Source organism: Rhinopithecus roxellana, chromosome 21, assembly GCF_007565055.1.
Source record: "Rhinopithecus roxellana isolate Shanxi Qingling chromosome 21, ASM756505v1, whole genome shotgun sequence".
NCBI lineage: Eukaryota > Metazoa > Chordata > Mammalia > Primates > Cercopithecidae > Rhinopithecus > Rhinopithecus roxellana.
Window position 1 is genome coordinate 18,099,650 of NC_044569.1, and position 24,017 is coordinate 18,123,666.

The 24,017-nt window shown below is 36.8% G+C and overlaps 1 protein-coding gene across 4 annotated transcripts in view; it reads left to right on the plus strand.

Moving 5' to 3' along the window:
* KIAA1328 (KIAA1328 ortholog) overlaps window positions 1-24,017 on the plus strand; it is a 397,521-nt gene that overhangs the window by 309,655 nt on the left and 63,849 nt on the right. The window lies entirely within an intron of this gene.

Here is a 24,017-nt window from a genome sequence, read left to right on the forward strand (position 1 = left end):
GAATACTACTCAGCAATGAAAAGGAAGGAACTATTGATGCATGCAACAACTTAAATGAATATTACAGACATTGTGCTGAATAAAATAAGCCAGTCTGGAATATTCTATCCTATTTGATTCCATTTGCATAGCATTCCAGAAAAGATAAAACTAGCAATAGTGGCCAGGTGTGGTGGCTCACACCTGTAATCCCAGCACTTTGGGAGGCCAAGGCAGGTGGATCATGAGGTCAGGAGTTCAAGACCAGCCTGGCCAACGTGGTGAAGCCCCATCTCTACTACAAATACAAAATTAGACAAGTGTGGTGGTGCATGCCTGTAATCCCAGCTACTTGGGAGGCTGAGGCAGGAGAATTGCTTGAACCCGGGAGGTGGAGGTTGCAGTGAGTGGAGGTCGTGCCATTGTACTCCAGCCCAGGCAATAAGAAAAAAAAAAAAAAGCTACCAATGGAGAAAATAGTGGCTGTAAGTGTTAGGGTAAGGGAGGGGAAGGCAATAGACACTGGGAACTACTAGAAGGTGGGAGGAAGGGACAGGGCAAGGGTTGAAAAACTATTGGGTACTATTCTCAGTACCTGGGTGATAGGGTCATATTGTGACTACACTGGAATAGTAGAGTTTTTTAGGGTGATGGGATTATGTTGTATCTTGATTGTGATGGTTAAAAGAATCTATACATGTGTTAAAATTCATAAAACTATATACCCCCCCCAAAGTCAATTTTTCTATATACTAAATTTTTGTTTGTTTGTTTTTGAGATGGAGTCTCGCTCTGTCGCCCAGGCTGGAGTGCAGTGGCATGATCTCAGCTCACTGCAAGCTCCGCCTCCCAGGTTCATGCCATTCTCCTGCCTCAGCCTCCCAAGTAGCTGGAACTGTAGATGCCTGCCACAATGCCTGGCTAATTTTTTGTATTTTTAGTAGAGATGGGGTTTCACCTTGTTAGCCAGGATGGTCTCAATCTCCTGACCTGGTGATCCACCTGCCTCAACCTCCCAAAGTGCTGGGATTACAGTCATGAGCCACGGCGCCCAGCCTCTGTATGCTGAATTTTAAAATTAAAAACATTTGCATGAAAAGTTTTTATTGCCATTGATCTCTGGCATCTTTCATATTGATACCATATTATATTTTCCAAAGAACATATTGGTAATTATTTCTATGAACTTATCATTTATCATGCTATAGAGTAGCAATTCTCAAGCATTCTGATCTCAGGACCCCTTTACATTCTTTTGTTTGTTTGTTTTGTTTTTTGTTTTTTGAGATGGAGTCTTGCTCTGTCGCCCAGGCTGGAGTGCAGTGGCATGATCTCTGCTCACTGCAATCTCCGCCTCCCAGGAACAAGCGATTCTTCTGCCTCAGCCTCCCAAGTAGCTGGGATTACAGGCACACACCACCACACCTGGCTAATTTTGTATTTTCAGTAGAGACAGGGTTTCACCATGTTGTTCTGGCTGCTCTCAAACTCCTGACCTCGTGATCTGCCATCCTCAGCCTCCTAAAGTGCTGGGATTACAGGTGTGAGCCACCATGCCTGGCTACATTCTTAAATGTTATTGAGGACCCCAAAGAAGTTTTATATAGGTCATATCTATTTAATGTCATATCTATTAATATTTACTATCATACGTATTTATTGATTTAAAAGTAAAAATAAACCTATTATAAACAATATATTTTATGAAAAATTGCAATATTTCCTACAAAAAAACTTAGAAAAATATCATTGTTTTATATTTTTGCAAATCTTTTTAATCTCTGGCTTAAAATAAGATAGCTGTATTCTCATTTCTTCTGCGTTCACTCTTCTGTGATGTCACATGTTGTGTACCTCCTGGAAAATCTCGCTATATTCTCTGAGAGAATGAGAGTGAAAAAGGCAAATAACACCTTCATATTATTGTGAAAATATTTTTAAAATTTTTAAGAATAATTTTAACTTTTATTTTAAATTCAGGGGCACATGTGTAGGTTTGTTTCCTGGGTATATCTTCTGATGCTGAGGTTTGGGGTACAAATGACCCTATCACCCAGGTACTGAGAATAGTACCCAATAGTTTTTCAACCCTTGCCCTGTCCCTTCCTCCCACCTTCTAGTAGTTCCCAGTGTCTATTGCCTTCTTTATGTACAGAGTACCCAGTGTTTAGTTCCCACTTATAAGTGAGAACATGCAGTATTTGGTTTTCTTTTCCTGCATTAATTTGCTTAGGATAATGGCCTCCAGTGGCATCCATGTTGCCGCAAAGGACATCATTTCATTCTTTTTTGTGGCTGTGTAGTACTTCGTGGTGTATACTTGCCATATTTCCTTTGTCCAGTATACCACTGATGGACATCTAGGTCGATTCCATGCCTTCGCTATTGTGAATAGTGTTGCAGTGAGCATGTGAGTGCATGAGTCTTTCTGGTAGAATGATTTGTTTTCTTTGGGATATATACCTAATAATGGGATTGCTGTGTCGAACGATAGTTCTGTTTTAAGTTCTTTGAGAAATCTCCAGACTGCTTTCCACAGTGGCTGAACTAATTTACATTCACAATAGCAGTGTATAAGTGTTCCTTTTTCTCTGCAATCTCACCAGCAACTGTTGTGTTTTTGACTTTTAAAGTAATAGCCATTCTGCCTAGTGTGAGATGGTATCTCATTATAGTTTTGACTTGCATTTCTCTGATGATTAGTGATACAGAGCATTTTTTCATGTTTTTGGGCTGCTGTCTGTCTTCTTTTCAGTTCCTGTCTTTTGCCCACTTTTTAATGGGGTTGATTTTTGCTTGGTTAATTGTTTTAGATCTCTGTAGATTCTGCATATTAGACCTTTGTCAGATGTATAGTTTGTGACTATATTCTCCTGTTCTGTAGGTTGTCTGGTTACTCTGTTGATAGTTTCCTTTGCTGTACGGGAGCTCTTTAATTAGTTCCCACTTGTCAATTTTCTGTTCTGTTGCAATTGCTTTTGAGGACTCAATCATAAATTATTTCCCAAGGCCGATGTCCAGAATGATATTTCCTAGGTTTTCTTCTAAGATTCTTATAGTTTGAGGTCTTACATTTAAATATTTCTTCCATCTGTCTTGAGTTAATTTTTGTATATGGTTAAAAGGTAGCCAGGTATCCCATCATCATTATTGAACAAGAAGTCCTTTCCCTATTGCTCATTTTTGTTGACTTTGTTGAAGATCAGATGGCAGTAGGTATGTGGCTTTATCTCTGGGTTTTCTATCTTTTCCATTGGTCTATGTGTCTGTTTTGTACCAGGACCATGCTGTTTTGGTTACTGTAACCTTATAGTATGTTTTGAAGTTTGGTGAGAAAAAAGGGAAAATACGTTTTGCATTCTTGTACCACACTTTAAGAAACACTGCTTTTGAGATAGGCATGTAGGCTGGTCCTTACCTTGTATCTTCAGTAACACTCTAGCTGTGTGTTGATTCACCAGTGGACCTTGGTTTTCTTAAAGGAGATTTCAACCACAATCCTTAACTGACCAACATGAGGTTCTTTGACATTTCCAATAAATTTATAGGCCTTTGGTACCATATACTGGACTACTCTCAGTTCTAAAATTTTGTTATTATAGTTATGGTTCATTTGCAAGATATTTTTGGCATACTGTAAATATATGCTCATAATGTCTTTCTTGTCTTGTGCCAGATCTTTGAAGCTGCATAAGTACATGCTTGAATGAAATTAAAATATGGATTATAAATCTAAGAATGACTGAGAACGGTCCACAATACAAGAAAGAGCTAACAACTAACTCAGAGTTCTGTTGTTCTAATCCCATAAATGTCCTCCAAATTAAACTTGTTTCATCAGTATATGTATGTTGGGCCTCTTATCTGTGTACCTCCACATGGAAGGCATTGCCAGGGATTCAGGATAGAGTAAGGCCTGGTCTCTGCCCTTAGGAAACTAATCATGTGGTGGACAGTCTTCATACTTTGGTTTATACCTGTCTTCCTTAGTTTATATTGAACTGACATTTTTGTCTTCCCATATGTTTACCTTTTTAAAAACTTAAAAGGACTTATTCTACATTGAAATATACATTAATTGACTTAAAGAGCTATTTTATTTGTTGAAGATCATACAGAAATTCTCGAGGCCTTTCTAGGGTTTCAGCAATACAATGCCAATTTAGCTGTTTAGTGATCACTACAGTAGAGTGTTTTATTTAGTATAGCTTCATCATCATCCTCTTTTTTCTTAACTTTCCCTCAGTTGCTGCTGCTTCTGGACAGAATTGAAGATATTTTAATTAATGAAATTCCAGCTTTTTCTTTTTTAGCAAAGGAGCAAATTAAAATCTAGTAACACCTTCTAGTATGAAGTGTTCCTTCACTCAAAATGAGATCTGCTCTAATCTCTAATTATATAGCAGGATCACATCTTTGTGTGAAGCACCAGTCTTTCTCTGGAGTTCATATTTTAATGGGCCCATCAGGGAATACTGCTTAGAGGTCCCCAGAGATCTCAAATCCAAATGTCTCCTGCATCAGTACCTCTTATATCTTCAGGCCCTTCCTCTCCACTTTCATTCCTTCTCTTTGCCTATAAGCTTGCTCAAGGATCCTTCTCCTTAAAACAAACAAACAAAAAAAACCTCATTTTTGCCTTGCTATTGAGCTGTGTTTTTCTTTTTTCCATATTTCTTGAGAGCATAAGCTGTATTTTCCGTTTCTTCACCTTCCATTTATTCCTGGTCTACTATATCACTCAACTAAAACCATGCTTCCATGGTCACTAGTATCCTCCGAATTCTCAAATCTTTTTTACTTTTTGATCCTCATCGTACTTGACTTCTCAATAGCAGGTGACATAGCTAACCTTTCTGATATCTCTCTCATTCCCATGTTTTCTTGATACTATTCTTTCTTTCTCTGCTTATCTCCCTATTGGAGATTATTTCTCTGTTGGATTTTGCTTCCTTTGCCTCTACATACTGTTTAAATATTGACAGTTTCATCCTCTTTCCCCTTCTCAATAGACCTCTTTCTCTGTGGGATACTTAATTCATTCCCATGACTAGATCATATCTCTATGCCAATAACTCTACAATCTTTATCTCAGGTTCCAGCTTTTCCCTCCTGAGGTCCAAACCTGTCCTTATAACTGTGTGATAATGTAACTAGCCAAAGTGATTTACACATCCCTCAAATTCAACATCTCCGGATCCAATCCAATTATCTCTACCCCCCCCATGACCTACTTTTTCTCTATAATTCTCAGCAATTATAACATCTATCTCTTCAGCTAGTCTATAATACTTATTGAACACCTTCTATATACTAGATATTGCTCTAAGCCTTCTAAATGTTTCCTCATTTAATAGTAACATAAATAATGATAATAATAGAAGCCAGCATTTAGGTAGTGTATAGGTGTTGAGCATTCTTTTATATATCTTATTATTAATTCATTTAATCCTCACAACAACCCTATGAGTTACATACTATTAATACATTGTTTTATAAATGAAGAAATGAGGCCCAGAGAGGTTAAGTAACTTGATTAGGAAATTACATCTATCAGAACTTAGAAATAGCTATAGAATATCCAGTTCTGTCTGACACCAAAGCTAATGTTCTTGACCACTCTGCTGCCCTAAGTGCTCCTCGGGGTCAGACTCTTCTCTTTGCTGCACCACACATCTAAGTTACATCTTTCTATCTATTATTGTCCAGAGACCATTATTCTAGCCAGTACACCTAAGAGACTTGGCATAAGTAAATTAATCACTATGATGGTCACATCTTTTGAAGCCAGGGACCATGCCAGTGCCTTTGCATAGTAAATATTAGTAAATTATTATTCCTTTTTACTAACTTTTCGTACCTCACTCCCTTCATGACTCCGCCCCCATTCTCCTCTTCTTGCAAGCTTCCTGTTTTTGTTACTTGCTTCATGTAGCACTTTGCATACTGCCGTCGTAACACCTGCCACATTATGTATTCATTGTTTAGTTGCCTATTTCTCCCTTTTTTTTTTTTTCCGAGACGGAGTGTCGCTCTGTCGCCCAGGCTGGAGGTCAGTGGCTGGATCTCAGCTCACTGCAAGCTCCGCCTCCCGGGTTTATGCCATTCTCCTGCCTCAGCCTCCCGAGTAGCTGGGACTGCAGGGGCGCCCGCCACAACGCGGGGCTAGTTTTTTGTATTTTTTTAGTAGAGATGGGGTTTCACCGTGTTAGCCAGGATGGTCTGGATCTCCTGACCTCGTGATCCGCCCATCTCGGCCTCCCAAAGTGCTGGGATTACAGGCTTTCACCCTTTTTACCTGTAAATATCCAAAGGTAGTCACTTACTCCTTTGCGTACCTCCATGCTTGAATACAGAACTGACACGTAATAGTCTCTCAGATATTATTGGATATATGGAAATAAAATTTATATTGATAATTTTGGAGTGGCAAGGCAGAAAGATTTGACAGTACATTTCATGTATGAAATTTTGTTCCTTTTTTTTTTTTTTTTTTGAGACAGAGTCCCAAAGTCCTGTGTCCCCCAGGCTGGAGTGCAGTGGCGTGATCTCAGCTCACTGCAAGCTCCGCCTCCCAGGTTCGCGCCATTCTTCTGCCTCAGCCTCCGGAGTAGCTGAAACTACAGGCACTTGCCACCACGCCCGGCTTTTTGTTGTTGTTGTTTTTTTTTTTTTTTTTTGTATTTTTAGTAGAGACGGGGGTTTCACCTTGTTAGCCTGACCTCCTGATCCGCCTGCCTCGGCCTCCCAAAGTGCTGGGATTACAGGCGTGAGCTACCGCGCCCGGCCGAAATGTTGTTCTTTAAACATCTTGGTCTCAAAATTTTTCTTCATTCACAGGTCCATTGCTGAGAAATATGAAGATTTAGTTGGGATGTTTAGGAAAATTACCTTTAAGACGAATTCTAAGCAGTATGGTATGTGACATCTGGCTTGTATTCATTGGCAGCCAAGTATGCACAGAAATGGTAACTAGAAAGTAGTACATCAGAAATCAGGAATTCTTCCTTTCAAATAGCACGTGGAATTTAAATGCTAGTTTATGGTTATTATTGGACCTGCCTTTGCTACTTGAGTCACTTAGCACATCAGTAGACCTGTAATATTTCGTTTACAGACCAAGCAGACGATTTTTGCTAGATTGATTTATTGAGATGAGCAGCTAGCTAAAACAAGTTAAATCCCATCATCTCATCCCCGCATTAATTTTAACGTGAATTTAGTTGGTGTTAAATGGACATTTGATTTTATTGTCTCAAAGATAAGACTTTTTCCTCCAGTAAAGCAGAATAATGTATCTATATGGTGTTCTAACTTGAACAGTACATAAAGATTAGTAAATAAGGCCCCATTAAAAATACTTATAATGTAAGTAACATGAGTCCCAGTAGCATTTCTAATGTCCATTAATGCTTATTCGGAGGATCAGAGCTCATTTTACTGAGCCATTTAGTCAAACCGTGTGATTATTTAGAAAGTTAATTCATGCATACTAAAATCTAGCTTAAGTAATGCAGAGGGTAGGAGGTAAAACTCTATGGAGATGATAGTCCTTTTTGTTATTTAATGATCAGCCATAATTAACTTGCAAATTTGAAATAATTAGAACAAATTAAAGGTATTTAACTTTGCCTCCCTAAAGAAAAATTCAAATTGCACCAAATGCAGCTTTAAATTATTCAAGTCTCAGAGGTCTAGGCTAGATTTCTTTTTTATAATGCCTTTTCTATGATGAGAATACCAATCTGCTTTTTGTCAGAAGGCATCCTATCAAGGAATTGTTGTCTTAATAAATGACAGCTATTCTTCTTTGTAAAAGTATTTCAGTCTCCCCCAAGACTACAACAGCATTTCCATGGCATTTTAATTCAATAAAACAAAAGGTTAATGTTTTTTCTACTTTTTAAGAAATGCAAATACATATGGTATTCAGTTGGTGCTGAATGACATTTAAAATTTGCCATTCAAGCTCAGACAGACTATCACGATATAAGATTTGGGCAAAATAGCAAGAAAAGTTCAAGGTGCTCTGAATTACCAGAATTTCATTAAACTTCAAGAACTGAGAATGTTTTTCCTTTCCCGACCCTAAATCAGGGCTACTCAAAGATTCTCATTTTGTATTTTATAATATTAAAATATGGAAATAGAGTTCAGTAAAATCTTAGGAACTTAAGGGTGACTTACAGTGTAGCAAGCCTAAATGCTAAGGATTTAAACTTTCTTCCGCTATCTTGATTTTGATTATTTTTTCATCACTTTTAACAGCTCCATCAGATGCTAAATAAGAATGACAGAAAACTATTTCTAATAATTCCATCCATATCAGGGAATGATGTTCTAGTAACAATAATTCATCGTATGCATTTTATCTAGACTGTGTGAACTGATAAGAAACACTGATCATCTGACAAATAGGTTTTGACTTGTGGTGCCTAGCACAGTGAATGGTTCAAAGTACATGATCAGTGAATGTTTCTTCAGTGTGTTATCTGGGTGCTTCTGGTTTGAGAAATAACTTACATAGTTCTTAATTTTGATACATCTCAGTATATTTAAAAGTTCTTTGGTGAAAGGTTTTCTGCATTTGTCTTCAACTTTATTGTTAATCAGTTTTATTTAAATATAACTTACATTCACTGAAATGCACATATCAAGCTTGATGTGTTTTAACAAAGGAATATACTTGTATATTTAACACCAAACCCCAATTATGACAGAAAGTATTCATCACCCCACAAATCACCTTATACCACTTTTTGATGAGTTTCCCTCCGAAGGTCCCTGACCCATGCAACCAATAATCTGATATATATCACTTCAAATATTTTTGCGTGTTCTAAATCTTCATATAAATAGAATCATACAATATGCATAAGTCTGATATATTTTACTCACCGTAATGTTTTGGAGATACAGCCAAATTGCTCCATGTTTCAGTAGTCCATTACTTTTTTATTCCTTAGAAGTAATTCATTGTATATTTCAACTTGTTTATCAGTGCATCTGTTGATGGACATATGGATTGTTTTCAAATTTTGGCAAAACAAAAAACAACTGAGCTGCTGTGAACATTTGTGTACATGTCTTTAGTGGACACGTTTTCTTTCTCTTAAGTAAATATCTAGGAGTGAAATTACTGTATCATATTGTAAGTTTATTTTCAACTGTACATGAAACTGCCAAACTGTTTTCCAAAGCTATATAACAATTCTCTCAGCAAAGCAGCAGAATTCCAGTTGCTCCATGTCGTTGCCAAGCTTGGTATTATCACTTTAATTGTAAACATTTTAATGGGTATGAAATAGCATCTCATTGTGGTTTCAGTGTGCAGTTCTCCTGATGATGTTTATTGCCCATTCATATAACTTTTTGTGAAATATTTGTTCAGATCTTTTAACCAGTTTTAATTGGATAAACAACTCAATTATTGAACATAGAGTTCTTTTAATATTTTGGATGCAAAGTCTTCACAGATGTATTGTGAATATTTTCTCCCAGTATGTGACTTAACTTCTTGTTTCCTTAATGGTGTTTTTGAAGAGCAGGAATTTTTAATATTGATGAAAGTTAGAAAGATTTTCTCTTGTGTTTTGCTATAGAAGTTATGTAGTTTTAACTTTTACATTTAAGGTTCATTCTTTTTCTTTTTTGTTTTTGTTTTTGTTTTTTGGGGGCATGCAGTCTCACTCTGTCGCCCAAGCTGGAGTGCAGTGGCGTGATCTCGGCTTACTGCATCCTCTGCCTCCCAGGTTCAAGCAGTTCTTCTGCCTCAGCCTCTTGAGTAGCTGGGATTACAGGCGCACACCACCACACCTGGCTAATTTTTGTATTTTTAGTAGAGAAGGGGTTTCACTAGGTCGGCCAGGCTGGTCTTGAACTCTTGACCTCAGGTGATCCACCCGCCTCAGCCTCCCAAAGTTTTCAAAAGTCAGTTGAATGTGTACACACACACACCCCACACACAGATTTGTGGACTTCTGTTTCATTGATATGTATGTCCATTCTTATATCAGTGCCACACACTCTGGGTTACCTGAGCTTTATAGTAAATCTTGAAATTAGGTATAGTAAACCTTCAAGCCTTACTTTTTTTATTAAAAATTATTTTTCTATTCTAGGTTCTTTACATTTTAGATGTAGTTTATCAATTTCTATTAAGGAAATTGAATTATGATTCAATCAATTTGGGGAGAACTGACATCCTAAAATATATTGAGTTTTCCATTCCATGAAAATAGTTTATTTCTGGGTGTACTTTGATTTTTTTTTTTTTTTTTTTTTTTTTTTTGGTAAGACAGAGTGTTGCTGTGTCCCCCCGTCTGGAATGCAGTGGTGTGATCTTGGCTCACCGCAACCTCCGCCTCCCAGGCTTAAGCAATTCTCGCGCCTCAGCCTCTGCACTAGCTGAGATTACAGGCATGTGCCACCACAGTTGGCCAATTGTTGTATTTTTAGTAGCAATGGGATTTCACCATGTTGGTCAGGCTGGTCTCGAACTCCTGGCCTCAAGTGCCTGCCCTGACTTCCCAAAGTGCTGGAATTACAGGTGTGAGCCACCATGCCTGGCCTACTTAGATATTTTTAAATTTAATTCAGCAATGCCATATAGTTTCCAGTTTACCAGTCTTACACATTTTTTGTGGAATTTAATGATATATAAAGACTATTTTGAAGACTTACTTTATATATAGCAGTTTGTTAAATGGACGTATTCTACCAGTATTTATGTTTTTGTTTTGTTTTTGTAGATTCCTTAGGATATTGAAATTCACAATCACATTGCCTGTGAATAATAACAGCTTTACTCATGCCTTTCCAAGCTTTATGCCTTTTGTTTCTCTCTTTTTTTTTTTTTTTTTTTTTTTTTTTGCCTTATTTTATTGTCTAAGACTTTCAAAACAATATGGAAGTGTTAAAGAAGACATCCTTACATTGTTCCCAATCTTAGGGGAAAGATTTTCAGTAATTAACCAATAAGTAAAATGTTAAATACAGGTTTTTGGTAGATGTCCTCTATAAAATTGAAATAAGTTTCCTTTTATTCCTAGTTTACTGAGAGTTTTTAATCATAACTCTGTCAACTGCTTTTTCCGCATTTATTGATATAATCTGTGGTTTTGCTCCTTTTTTCTTTCAGTGGTATCACTTACCTGGATTTATTTTTGAATGTTAAATCAATGTTATATTTTGAAAAAAATACTAACTTTGCCATGATATGGTACCATTTTATATTATTTTATCATAATATCTTGGGTATTACACAGTAACAAAATATGTTGCAAAGTATTTCCTCCTCTTCTGTATACCGAAAGTTTATGTAAGGTTGGCAATATTTCTTTCTTATATGTGATAAAATTTACCAATGAATCTATCTGGGCAGTTTTCTTTGTGGGAACATCTTTGATTGTGAATTCAATTTCTGTAACAGATATGAAGCTACTTATATTTTCTTCTTGAGTTGGTTTTGACAAGTTATATTTTTTAAGAGACGTGTGTATTCATTTCATTAAATATATTGGCATAAAGTTGTTCATGATATAATCTTAATGTCCTTTTACTGTGTGTAGGCTCTATGGTGATACCACCTCTGATTCCTAACTTGAGTTTTCTCCTTTTCTTAGTTTATCTTGGTACAGGGGTTTACCAATTTTATTAATCTTTTCAAGAGGCCAATTTTATGTTTCTTTTGTGTTTTTATTTGTCTATTTTATGGATTTCTACTCTATATTGTTTCCTTCTTTCTCCTTACCTTGTATCTGGTTTGCTCTTCCTTTTCTTGCTTCACATGATAGAATATTACATCACTGATTTTAAACTTCTTTTCTAATACCAGCACTGAAATTGTTTTTCCTCTAAGCACTGCTTCTTTTGTTGTTGTTGAGACATGGTCTAAGTCTGTCACCCAGAATGGAGTTCAGAGGTACGATCTTGGATCTCTACCTCCCCTGACTCAGGTAGTCCTTCCACCTCGGCCTCCTGAGTAGCTGGGACTACAGGCACACACCACCACACCCAGCTAATTTTTGTATTTTTCTGTAGAGATGGGGTTTCACCATGTTGCCCAGACTGGTCTTGAACTCCTGGTTTGAAGTGATCCTCCTGCCTCCACCTCCCAATTGTGGGGATTACAGGCATGATCCACCATACCCAGCCAGAACTGCTTCTTTATCCCTCAAATTTTAATATGTTATATATTTTTGTCATTCCTTAAAAAATATTTACTAATTTATCCTGTGATTTTCTTTACCTATGGATTATGTAAAAATGTGTTTAATAGGCCGGTTGTGGTGGCTCACGCCTGTAATCTCAACATTTTCAGAGGCTGAGGCCGGTAGATGACTTGAGCCCAGGAGTTTGAGACCAGTCTGGGCAACATGGTGAAAACCCATCTCTACAAAAAATACAAAAAGTAGCCAGGCATGATGGTACATGCCTATATTCCTAGCTGCTCAGCAGACTTAGGTAGGAGGATCCCTTGAGCCAAGGAAGTGGAGGTTGCAGTGAGCCATGAACGCACCACTGCATTCCTACCTGGGCAACAGTGTGAGAATCAGTCTCACAAAAAATAAAGAAAGAAAAAAGAAAAGTATGTTAAATAATTTCCAAATACTAGAAAGATTTTTCTAGATGTTTTTTATTTTTAGTTTAACTCCATTGTGGTCAGATTACATATTCTATAAGCTTTTATTCTTTAGAAATGTATTGAACTTTATTTTATAACCCAAGGTGTGATCTATCTTGGTCAGTATTCCATATGCACTTATAAAAATGTGTAAGTGTGCTGTTGAGTGTAGTGTTCTGTACATGTCACTTCGATCAAATCAATTAATAGTATTATTCACTGCTTCTTTAGCCTGCTGAATTCCGGAGGTTTATTTTTTGGTACTATCAACTGATAAAAAAGAAATGTTAAAATATCCAAATATGATTTTAATTTCTCTACTTTTTCCTTCAGATTTATCAGTTTCACGATATGTATTTTGAAGCATTGTTCTAGATGCATATGTATTTATGATTATTATGTCTATCTGATTATTTGCCCATTTTATCATGATGAAGTATTTCTCTTTGTCTCTGGTAACATTCTTGCTTAACATTTAATTTATTTTATAATCATTCCAACCTTTCATGTGTACTGTTTTCATGGCCTATCTCTTTTCATCCTTTTATGTTAACCTATTTGTTATTTTATTTTTAAAGTGTTAACTCTTGTAAACAACATATGATTTTGTTCTGCATTTTTCTCTAGTCTGACATTTGAATGCTTAATTCATTTAAATTTAACTTAATTATTGATACTGTTGAACTTAGGTCTACCATTTTCTTCCCCCACTCCCAATTTATTAGTTTATCTTTTTTTGTTTGTTGCTGTTTCTCCTTTTCTGCTCCTTTTTTTGGGGAAAGGGGAGGATAATACTTTATTTTTTTAGTTTTTAAACTTTGTCATTCAGGGATATGTGTGCAGGTTTGTTATATAGATAAACTTGTATCATGGGGGTTTGTTTTACAGATTATTTTATCACCCAGGTACTCAGCCTAGTACCCAATGGTTACTTTTTCTTCTCCTCTACCTCCTGCCATCTTCCACCCTCAAGTAGGCCTCAGTGTCTATTGTTCCCCTCTTTGTGTCCATGTGTTCTCATCATTTAGCTCCCACTTATAAGTGAGAACATACAGTATTTGGTTTTCTGTTCCCGCATTAGGTTGCTAAGGATAATGACCTCCAGCTCCATCCATGTTCCCTCAAAAGACATGATCTTCTTCTTTTATGGCTGTGTAGTATTCTGTGGTGTATATGTACCACATTTCTTTAATCCATTGATGGGCATTTAGGTTGATTCCATATCTTTGCTATTTTGAATAGTGCTGCAATGAATATTGGCATGCATGTGTCTTTATGGTAGAATGATTCATATTCCTCTGGGTGTATACACAGTAATGGGATTGCTGGGTCGAATGGTAGTTCTGTTTTTAGCTCCTTCAGGATAATTCCTCTATTATCTTATTAGCTATATGGCTTTGCGTTTTCTTTGGTGATTTCTGTAGAGATGGCAATATGTTTCCCTAACTTACTATAGTCTACGTAGTGTTAATGCTGTGCAATGTTATGTAGAATGTAAGGCATTTTTTATTGCTAACGTATGTTTACTTCCCCATTCTTTGTGACATTATTGTCATATACATTAGGTCTTAATACTTTAGGAATCTCAGTGATACTGTTTTTGCTTTAAACATTTATATTTGTTTTAAAGAAATTAAGAGAAGACTAAGAAAATACAGCCTTTTATATTTACATATGCACTATTTCTGATGCTCTTCATGTCTTTGCACAGATTCAGGTTCCAACATGAAAAACATTTTATTATTTCTCATAACACAGGTCTGTTGGCAACAACTTTTCCCTGATTTTCTTCCTTGGGAAATGGTATTTCTCCTTCATTTTAGAGAGATCTTTTCATGAGATGTAGAATTTCGTTTGACAGGTTTATTTATTTCCTTTCAGAGCTTTAAAGATACCGATGTCTTCCGGCCATAATTGTTCTAAAGACATATTGACTGTCCTTGATCATCATTTTTCTCTATGTAATTGACATTTTTCTCTGGTTGTCACCAAGATTCTCTTTTTATTTTTATTTTGGTTTTCAACAGTTTGACTATGATCTGTAGGTCAAAGTTTTTCATCAAATTTGTGGAAAATTCTGCCATTTTTTTTTAAGATATATTTCTTCAGGTATTTTTTTCTATTCCATTCTCTGTCTCTTCTCTTTCTGGTACTCCAGTTGTATTTATTAGACAGCTTAATATTGTTTCTAAGACACCTGAGACTTTAATCATTTTTCTTCAATCTTTTCCTCATTTTGTTCTTCAAATTGGGTCATTTCTATTGATTCGGTCATATAATTTATTTTCCCTTTGTTCTTCTATCTTCGTTTTAAATTTTTTTTCAATCAATGTAATTTTTAGTCCTAGAAAATCCATCTGGTTCTTTTTTAGACTTGGTATCTCTGTTGAAATTGCCTGGCCATTCACTCATTAAAACCATGTTTTTCTTTATGTCTGCTGTGGTTTGGATGTTTGTCTCCTCCAAATCTCATGTTGAAATCTGATCCCCAGTTTTGGAGATGGGACCTAATGGAAGGTGTTTGTGTCATAGGAGTAGAACCTTAATGAGTAGATTAACTCCCTCAGGAGTGAGTAAGTTCTTACTCTGTTAGTTCCCATGAAAGCTTGTTGTTCAGAAGAGCTGACATCTCACCCCTCTCTTTCCCCCTCTCTCACCATGTACTCTCTGCACAGTACAGTTCCCCTTTGCCTTCTGCCATTAATGGAAACAGACTGAGGCACTCACCAGGTGCAGATGCCCAATCTTAAACTTTCCAGCCCTCAGAATTGTGGGCCAAATAAACCTTTTTACTTTAAGATTTGCTGAGTCTCAGGCATTCCTTTATAGCAACACAAAACAGACGAAGACTGTCCAGTAACATATTTATAATCATTAATTTAAATAAAGTTCTTACCTGCCAGGTTCAACATGTGGGCCATCTTTTCATTGATTTTAAATTATTGATTTTTTTTCCTTGACTATGGTTAGCATTTTGTTTCTTTTTATGTCTGGTAATTTTTTTTTATGTCTGCTTTCAACCTTGTAGCAGCTACTCTTTGGTAAGTCGTGCAATGAAACAGAAAACCAAATAGGAAATCAACAACACTAAAAGTTGATTCTTTGAAACTGTAAATAAAATTAATAATCCTTTTCAAGATGATCAACCTACTATGAAAGAAAAAAGATTACCAATATCAGGACCGAAAAAGGGTATATCACTATACGTTTTAATTATATTTTTAAGTATTGTTGTGAACAATTTTTTGCAAGCACTTTTGACAACTTAAATGATATAAATTCCTGTAAGTCAATAATATACCCAGATTGGTACAAAAAAGTAGAAAATTTGAATAACGCTATATCTGTTAAAGAAATTTAATTTCTAGTTAAGAACTTTCCCATAAGTAAACTATACACCTATCAAAACTTCACTTGCAAATTCTACCTAGTATCTATTGAAGAAATAATGTCAGTCTTACACAGATTATTTCAGAGACTAGAACAGGGCATCTCAGCCTTGGTACTATTGATGTTTCAACCAGATAATTATTTGTTGTGAGAGGCTGTCCTGTGCATTGTAGGATGTTAAGCAGCATCCCTGGCCTCTGCCTATTAGATGCCAATAGCAGCCCTGAGTTGTGACAATCAAACACCTCTGCAGACATTGCCATATGCCTTCTGTGTGGCAACATTCTCTCCTCCTACCACACTTGAGAACCACTTGGACTATAGGAAGAGGGAACTTTTCTCAACTTCTTTTGTGAGGTCTGAACCTTGTAAAGGCATTAGAAGAAAAGAAAATGACAGGCCAGTCTTCCCCATGGACATAAATTCATGGACATAAATGCGGGAAGAAAAAAAAACCCACAAAAAAGTCCTTAACAAAATATCAGCAATTTAAGTTCAGGAATATGTAAAAAGTGTAATACAGGTTGACTCAATAGGCTTTATCCCAGGAATGCAAAGTCAGCTTAACATTTGAAAATCAATCAATGTAATTTGCTATATTAGCACAATAAAAAAGATTTTAATCCGTTTTAAAAATTAAAGAAAAACTTCATCTCAAACAGATGCAGAAAAAGCATTTGACGTAACTCATCCAGTGCCTATTCATTGTAGGAAGAAAAAAAAGACCTCGCATCAAGCTAGAAAAATGATAGTGTCAACAGAGATACATCTCTTTAATAATAAACACCTTTAGGAACATGTTAAAGATGTCCACTCTTGTTCACTTTTATTCAACATTGTATGGGAGATTCTAGTGTGATCAGGCATGAAAAATATTGCAAAAAGATTGGTAAGAAGTAAGCGAAACTGTCTTTATTCTGAGATAACATGATTGTATACATGGAAAAATACTAAGGAAGCTACAGAGACAAGTACTAGAATTAAGTGAATTTAACACAATCACAGAATACAAATTCAATGTATAAAAATAAAATTTATTTCTATATAATAGCAGTAATTAGCATAGAAAATAAAAGAAAGCATTTATAGTAGCATCAAAACCATCAAATGATTAAGAATAAATTTAGCAAAAGAAGCAACATATCTGTACATGATAACCACAAAATACTGCTGAGACAAATTTAAGAAAACTAAATGGAAAGAAATATATGCTCTTGAATTTGACCAGTTGGTATTGTTATAAATGTCAAAATTTTTTTCCAAACTGAATCTTAGATTCAATGCAATTTCAGTCAAAATACCAACATACTGTTTTATAGAAATTGGCAAACTTATTCTGAAATTTATATGGAAATGTGAAAAGACTAGAATAGCAGTGACAGTCTTTAAGTTATTCTAGAAGATTACATTGAAGGACTTATGCTACCTAATTTTACGTATGTAAATTAAAGTTATGTAATAAATACAGGTTGGTATTCACCTTAAGATACATAAATAGATTGATGGAAAAGAATGGAGTCCAGAAACAGACCCACACACTCATATGCTCAACTGTTTTTTGACAGTGGTGCCAAGCAATTCAGTAGAAAAAGGAAAGTTTTTTAAACAAGTAATGCTAGAAATATTGGATATAAATATGGAGAAGAAATGAACCTTGATTGCTACCTCACATCCTAGCCAGAAAATAATTTGATCTTGAGGCATTAGAATGTGAGTGGTATGAGAAGGGCATCCATAGAAGAGGACAGCTGGGCATAGAATATCAGAACTTGTGCACGGTGAGGAGGGCTTCCCTGTGGGAACTGCACTGGTGGTGTGTGGTGGAGCTTGAGCAGAATGAAAAGGAAGTATCCATGTGGAGTTTGACCTTGCATGGGGTCTTGTTACCCAGAGGGATGAGGAGAGCTTCCTTAGGAGTAGCCCAGTCATGGCTGGGTAGGGAATGGGTTGTAGGGGAAGAATAATTTTTTCTTCAACCCTCATAGGCTCTTAGTTGGAATGAACCTATGTAAAAAAAAAAAAAAAAAAAAAAAAAAAAGATTAACAAGAGAAAAATGAACGTACATTTATTAGCATGTGTGTTTCATATGTACATGGAAGAAACTCTGAAAATGAGTAGTTATCAAAGAGGTAGTTTTCATTCCAGCTTTTATAGCATCTTCAACAAGGAACAGTAAAATTTTAGAAAAGTAACGAGACAAAGATAAAGGACTTTAAGTTCCTAAAGGTAGCAAATTGAGTCAAGGAAACTAAATGACAGATAAAGGCTAGTTGGTAAAGCCTGTTCATGTAGATTCCCTGGTGTCATCTCCAGATGATGAGGATCTAAAGTTTCCTTCAGTGTTTAACCTTTGTTCTCCCTAGTAGAAGGCAAGCAGGGTACCTTTTGTCTCTGTAAATCTGTGTTCACCTTTTAGGCAGTTAAAGGGAGGGCAGAGAGCTTTCCTGTGTTTGCTTTTTCTTAATTGTCCTGAGCCCAACAATCCTTCATTTTGTTGGGTAGCACATTTTGTCTCCTGCAGTGTCCACAGTGTCCATACAGAGGCGCACTGGCAGAAGCAGCCCAGAAGCATGTGGTGTGAGAGGAGTAGGTTGGTAAAGGATGAATAGCTGTGGTGACAGAATATTATTTTAATACAAAAGTATTAAGTAAGTAATTATGGTACAGGAGCTGAAAGGAAATTATTTAAGCAGTTAGAGAGGGTAAGAGAGTCCTCAGTAAGGCTTCCCTTTTAACAAAAAGCAGCCCCTAGATCATTTCTTTTCTAACAAAGAGCAGCCTGAAAAATCGAGCTGCAGACATAGATAACCAAGCTGGAAGCTTACATGGGTGAATGCTGGCAGCTGTGCCAATAGGAAAAGGTTACCTGGAAGCCAGGCATGTTCAACATGGAGGCTCCATCTTGCCTTTTCTTTGTCAACCACATGTACCATAAAGGAACAGGCAACATGCTGCTGGCAAGGTAGAGAACCCACCTCCATAATAAAAAATTAGGGTGGGGTGGCCACCTTCTTCATGCACTGTGAAAATGGCACACTTGGTCCGACCAATCTTTTGAGTCCTATGTAAGTCAGACACCGCCTCCTCAGGCTTGTCTATAAAACCCCACGCATTTAACCACAGAACCAGAAAAACCACTCAGGAGCCCCTCTCTCTCTGCAGGAGAGAGAGCTTTTCTCTTTCTCTCACGTATTAAACTCCTGCTCTTAAACTTATTCCTTGTGTGTCTGCATCCTTGATTTCCTTGGCTTGGGGCAACAAACCTCGGGTATTACCCCAGATGAATGATGCCGCTTCAATTATATTATGGAAAATGGCCAGTTTTTTCCATTGTTGGAGAAGGGATATTTCTATGGAAAGAGAAGAAGCTAAAATGAACCCTGTTGGTTTAGAGTTGGAATTTTGAAGATACTAGTATAAACTCTGTATAAACTCATGTTTTTCAATATAAGATACCTATATATAGAAATTACTATATAGGTACAGACATATATTCTCTTTCCATATCCACAGCAAAGACTTGGAAGCTGTGGTAATCCAATAGCTTCCCCCCCCCCCCCCCCCCAATACAAGGTACCAGACCTTTTCAAAGAAATGGCTGGTTCCAGGGCTGGTTCCGAAACTGGACAATATAGCAATTGTTTAGGTATGATATGGCCAGCACCTGAATCAGGCCATTGGAAATTAACAGAGGAATTAATAGGTACCTATCTGTTTCTCCAACCTAGATTTTATGGTCTTCTAAATCAAGGACTTGTTCTTTTTCTTAAAAAAAAAAAAAAAAAAAAAATGCCAAAATTTGAGTATTTCATGTGCTATTTTTTCTTATACTCTCATTCCCTTAAATGTCTACCTTTCCTCCCCTAGTTTTCCTCACATCACTAACACCCCTTTCCCTCCTGGTGTCCCCCAAGGATTTCCTGCTGGTGCCTTAGAGAATCCCTGTTTCATAGGGAATGCACTCTTTTCATCATGCCTTTTTCTAAAAGAATGTTTTCTCCCACTCTTCACAATAACTCAGTAATTTTCAATCCTATCTGGACATTGGAATCACCTATAGAGCTTTTTTTAAAGGAAAGGAGAGTGAGAGAGGAAAGCAAACAATATCCAGGTCCCACCCTATACTGATTAATTCAGTTTTGACAAGTGGGTGGGACTCAGTCCACCATTCCTATTAAAAATTCTCTAGATTGTTTAAATGTATTGCCAAGCTGTGAATCACTGCCTAAAATCAGCATCTTTTCTGAGAGCACCACTTCTAATAGAGGCCATTCTTTCTGTCACATTTGATAAACAACAGAGAGAGGAGTGCCAGCATTTTTCTTGCAAATCTCTTTATTTATGTGAATCTAAATATATGTCTAGTTTGACTGCAGCAGTCCATCCTTTTCCATCCTTTGTTTTCCATCATTGTCTCACTAGGACCTTGACATCCCACTTAAAGTCACTTTCTCCCCCATAACTCCTACCATCATTCTGTGAGATCCCAATATGCATATGGTTGATCTATCTATTGCCATAGCTAAAGAATTTTTGCCTTCCTCAATTCACTGCAGCGTCATCCATGGCCACACCCAGAGTTTGCTATCACCCACTATGGTTTCATCAGAAAAATCATTGAGTCTGTCATCCCAGCCTCTTCCTTTTTAGCTTATGTTCTCATGTTTCTCACATATACCATACCAAGGGTTTTTTATTTGTGGTGTTGTTGCTGTTTTATTTTTGCTTTACCTTAAAGGGATAGCTAAATTATTTATTTCCCTTCATTTTTCTGCCAGTCTTTCAGTCCCTGTTGCCTCACTTTCTTCCTGGACCGAATGGTTGACCTAAACTACTTTAGTATATTTATTTCCCTTGATCCCCAGTCAGCTGCATTGTCCCAGTGAAATCCTAACCCTAGTTCGAGCTCTCACACCATTTTCTCTGCTTTTTAATCTCTGCACCTGAGCCCTGCTATAAATGGATGATTTCTATTTCTGTTAGGGCCTCAACATTTCAGGAAAATCTTTTTCTTTTCATTTCTATTTCAAATTCCCTCAATACAAACTCCAAACCTTCACCTGTCTTCTCAATACCCACTTTACTCACAAGAATGACTGTATCTCCTCCTACACCAAGGAAATTGAAATTGAAGCATATTCTTTCTCAACTCTGTTTCCCTCAACCCTACCACCTCTAAACTCACTCAGCCAATAGCAAAAAGCCATGGAGTAACTGATCAAATTACTTTCTTGAAATATCTTCTCAGATGTTCCATAAGCACCTCAAGCTGCACTTAATTTTTCCCACCCTTCCCCAATCTTCCTCTGTATTGCTTATCAACCCAAAATTCTGCCAGTCGTTCTTGACTTTTCTCTCCCTCTCTTTTACATCAAGTTCTGTCCTTTGTAAATCCTAAATATTTCTTGAACGATGTCTTTCCGTTCCTACTACTGCTTCTCTATTGGAAACCTTCATCTCTCACCAGAGCTCTTTCAGCAGCCTTCTACCTCATTCAGTTTCCTGCAGCCCATTCTCTAAATGGTGCCAGAATAATTTTTTATAAATTCAGGTTGGATCATGTCATTTTTCTCCTGAGAGCCTTTCAGTGACTCCACCTTGGCCACAAGATAGCGTTCAAGCCCCTCAGTATGGAAAACACAACCTTTCATTATCTGACCTGCACTGTCTCACCTGCTTCATCTCCATTCCTCCCTATCACACACTGAAAATTTAATGCTGTGACAATACCTAGCTATTTAACTTTCCCAAAATATGAGCTGAAGTTTCATATGTTGGTATATTTGCTAATACTCTTTTCTTTTACCTAGAACATTCTTACGTTTTTCCTTATCTTCCAAAGTTAAGTTTGAATATTTCAGGAATCTCCCTTCTGTTATGCAAATAAAGTTAGGTGCCTAGCCCTTGCGCTCTCATAACATCCAGCATATTCCTGAATTACTGCATTTGGCATATGGTATTAAAAATTGTTTCCACATCTATCTCCCCCACTAACATCTCTTTAAGAACAGGAACCAGGGCTGGGCCGGGCGTAGTGGCTCACACCTGTAATCTCAGCACTTTGGGAGGCCGAGCGGGCAGATCACAAGGTCAGGAGTTCAAGACCAGCCTGGCCAACATAGTGAAACCCCATCCCTACTAAAAATACAAAAATTAGCCGAACATGATAGTGTGCGCCTGTATTCCCAGCTACTCGGGAGGCTGAGGCAAGAGAATTGCTTGACCTGGGAGGCGGAGGTTGTGGTGAGCCAAGATCGTGCCACTGCACTCGAGCGTGGGCAACAGGGTGAGACTCCATCTCAAAAAAACAAAAAAAGAATTACCTCATTCTTTTTAATGGCTGAATAGTGTTCTTTATGATGAATATGTACCATAATTTATTCATTCTCTTATTGAATATTTGCTTTCAATTTTTCACTATTACAAATAATTCTCCAGTGATTATCCTTGAACAAATATCCTCATGCTGTTGTTCATGTAATTCCGTAGGAGAAATTCCTTTTTTTTTCTGAGACAGAGTCTCACTCTCTCTCCCAGACTAGAGTGCAGTGACATGATCATAGCTCACTGTAAGCTCAAACTCCTGTGTTCAAGCTGTCCTGCTGCCTCAGCTTCCCAAGTAGCTGGAACTATAGGCACATGCCACCATGCCTGGCTAATTTAAAACATTTTTTTTTCTTTAATGATGGGGTCTTGCTGTGATGCCCAGTCCAATCTCAAATTCCTGGCCTCAAGTGTGGGATAAAAGTAGAACTGTTGAAGGAGAGATGCATTTTCATTTTGTGTTGACAAGTCACTCACAAAAAGGTGATACCCATTTGCAGTTCCTGCAATAGGTATTAAAGTGCTCTTGTTCCCACACGCTCACTGACACGGGGTATTAATGGAAGATCTCTTGTTTGTAGCCCTAAGAATCCAGTTTAGAGGAGGAGTTTGTAAATTATAAGAAAAAGAGATGATTGACAGGCCGTAGTCACAGAGGGGATGGGTCAAGATGGTATCAAGAGTGCAAATAAAAGGTAAATTTTTTTTGAGACATTAGAAGAGGATGGGTGAATATGGAAATAAATACAAATGAAGGAAGAAATTTTTCATGTAGTCATCTTTATTTTAGGGAAATTAGAAGCCAAGTTCCCAGTTGAGATGGAGGATTACCAAGATGGAATTTTGAATAAAGGTACAGAAAAGCTTCTGTGAAAATGCAAGCTTCTGTGAAAATGCTGTAAAGAAGCAGAAGGCAGTCAGTATTGGGAGTTCGACTGAGCTGAGAATGAATCAATTTTGGGGAAGCCAATGGTTGGGGTCACATTAATTTTTCTACAAGAACAAGCAGAGATGTAGTCATTGGATTTGCCTGGGTTTGGGGCCTCTGGGTTGACATAAATTTATATAACATTCACAATAAGGTACTTTTATTTTCTGTATTTTCCTGTTCCATGAGTGCAATTTATATAACCCTAAGTTACACATCTTCTGGTTGGTCTGCAGAGGAAAATGATCTCTGTGTTCTGATTAAAAAAAAAAAAAGGAGAGAGTATCACTTATACATTTCCTTGTGCCTACTTTACTAAGCCATATAACTAATGATTTTATTTTCTTTATATAATTCTGAACATAAAACCATTTACTTTCTTGGTTTTTATTAATAAATTATGATATGAGCAAACACTGCTAAAAATTCTGATCAGTATAAACCAGAGACATTTATTTAAGATTATGTGATTTGAATACTGGTCAAAGGTCACCTGGAATAAGTGATAGACCTGGCAACACTCCATTCAGCTTATTCTTGTCTGGAGATTCCCTCTGCTTTTGAGGAGTTTAAACATTGTAATTTTAGAATCTTGTGTTTTCAGTAGCTGCCTCTATGCATTTCCAAGTCTTTTTCTTTAATTTTCACATTATTTATGGGCATGGGGAAGACAAAACCAAAGTGTCATGAGTTTGTTGTGAACAAACATGAAGAGGGAACAATGAGAGATAACACATCATTAGAATATTTCTCCCTAAAATAAGAAAATA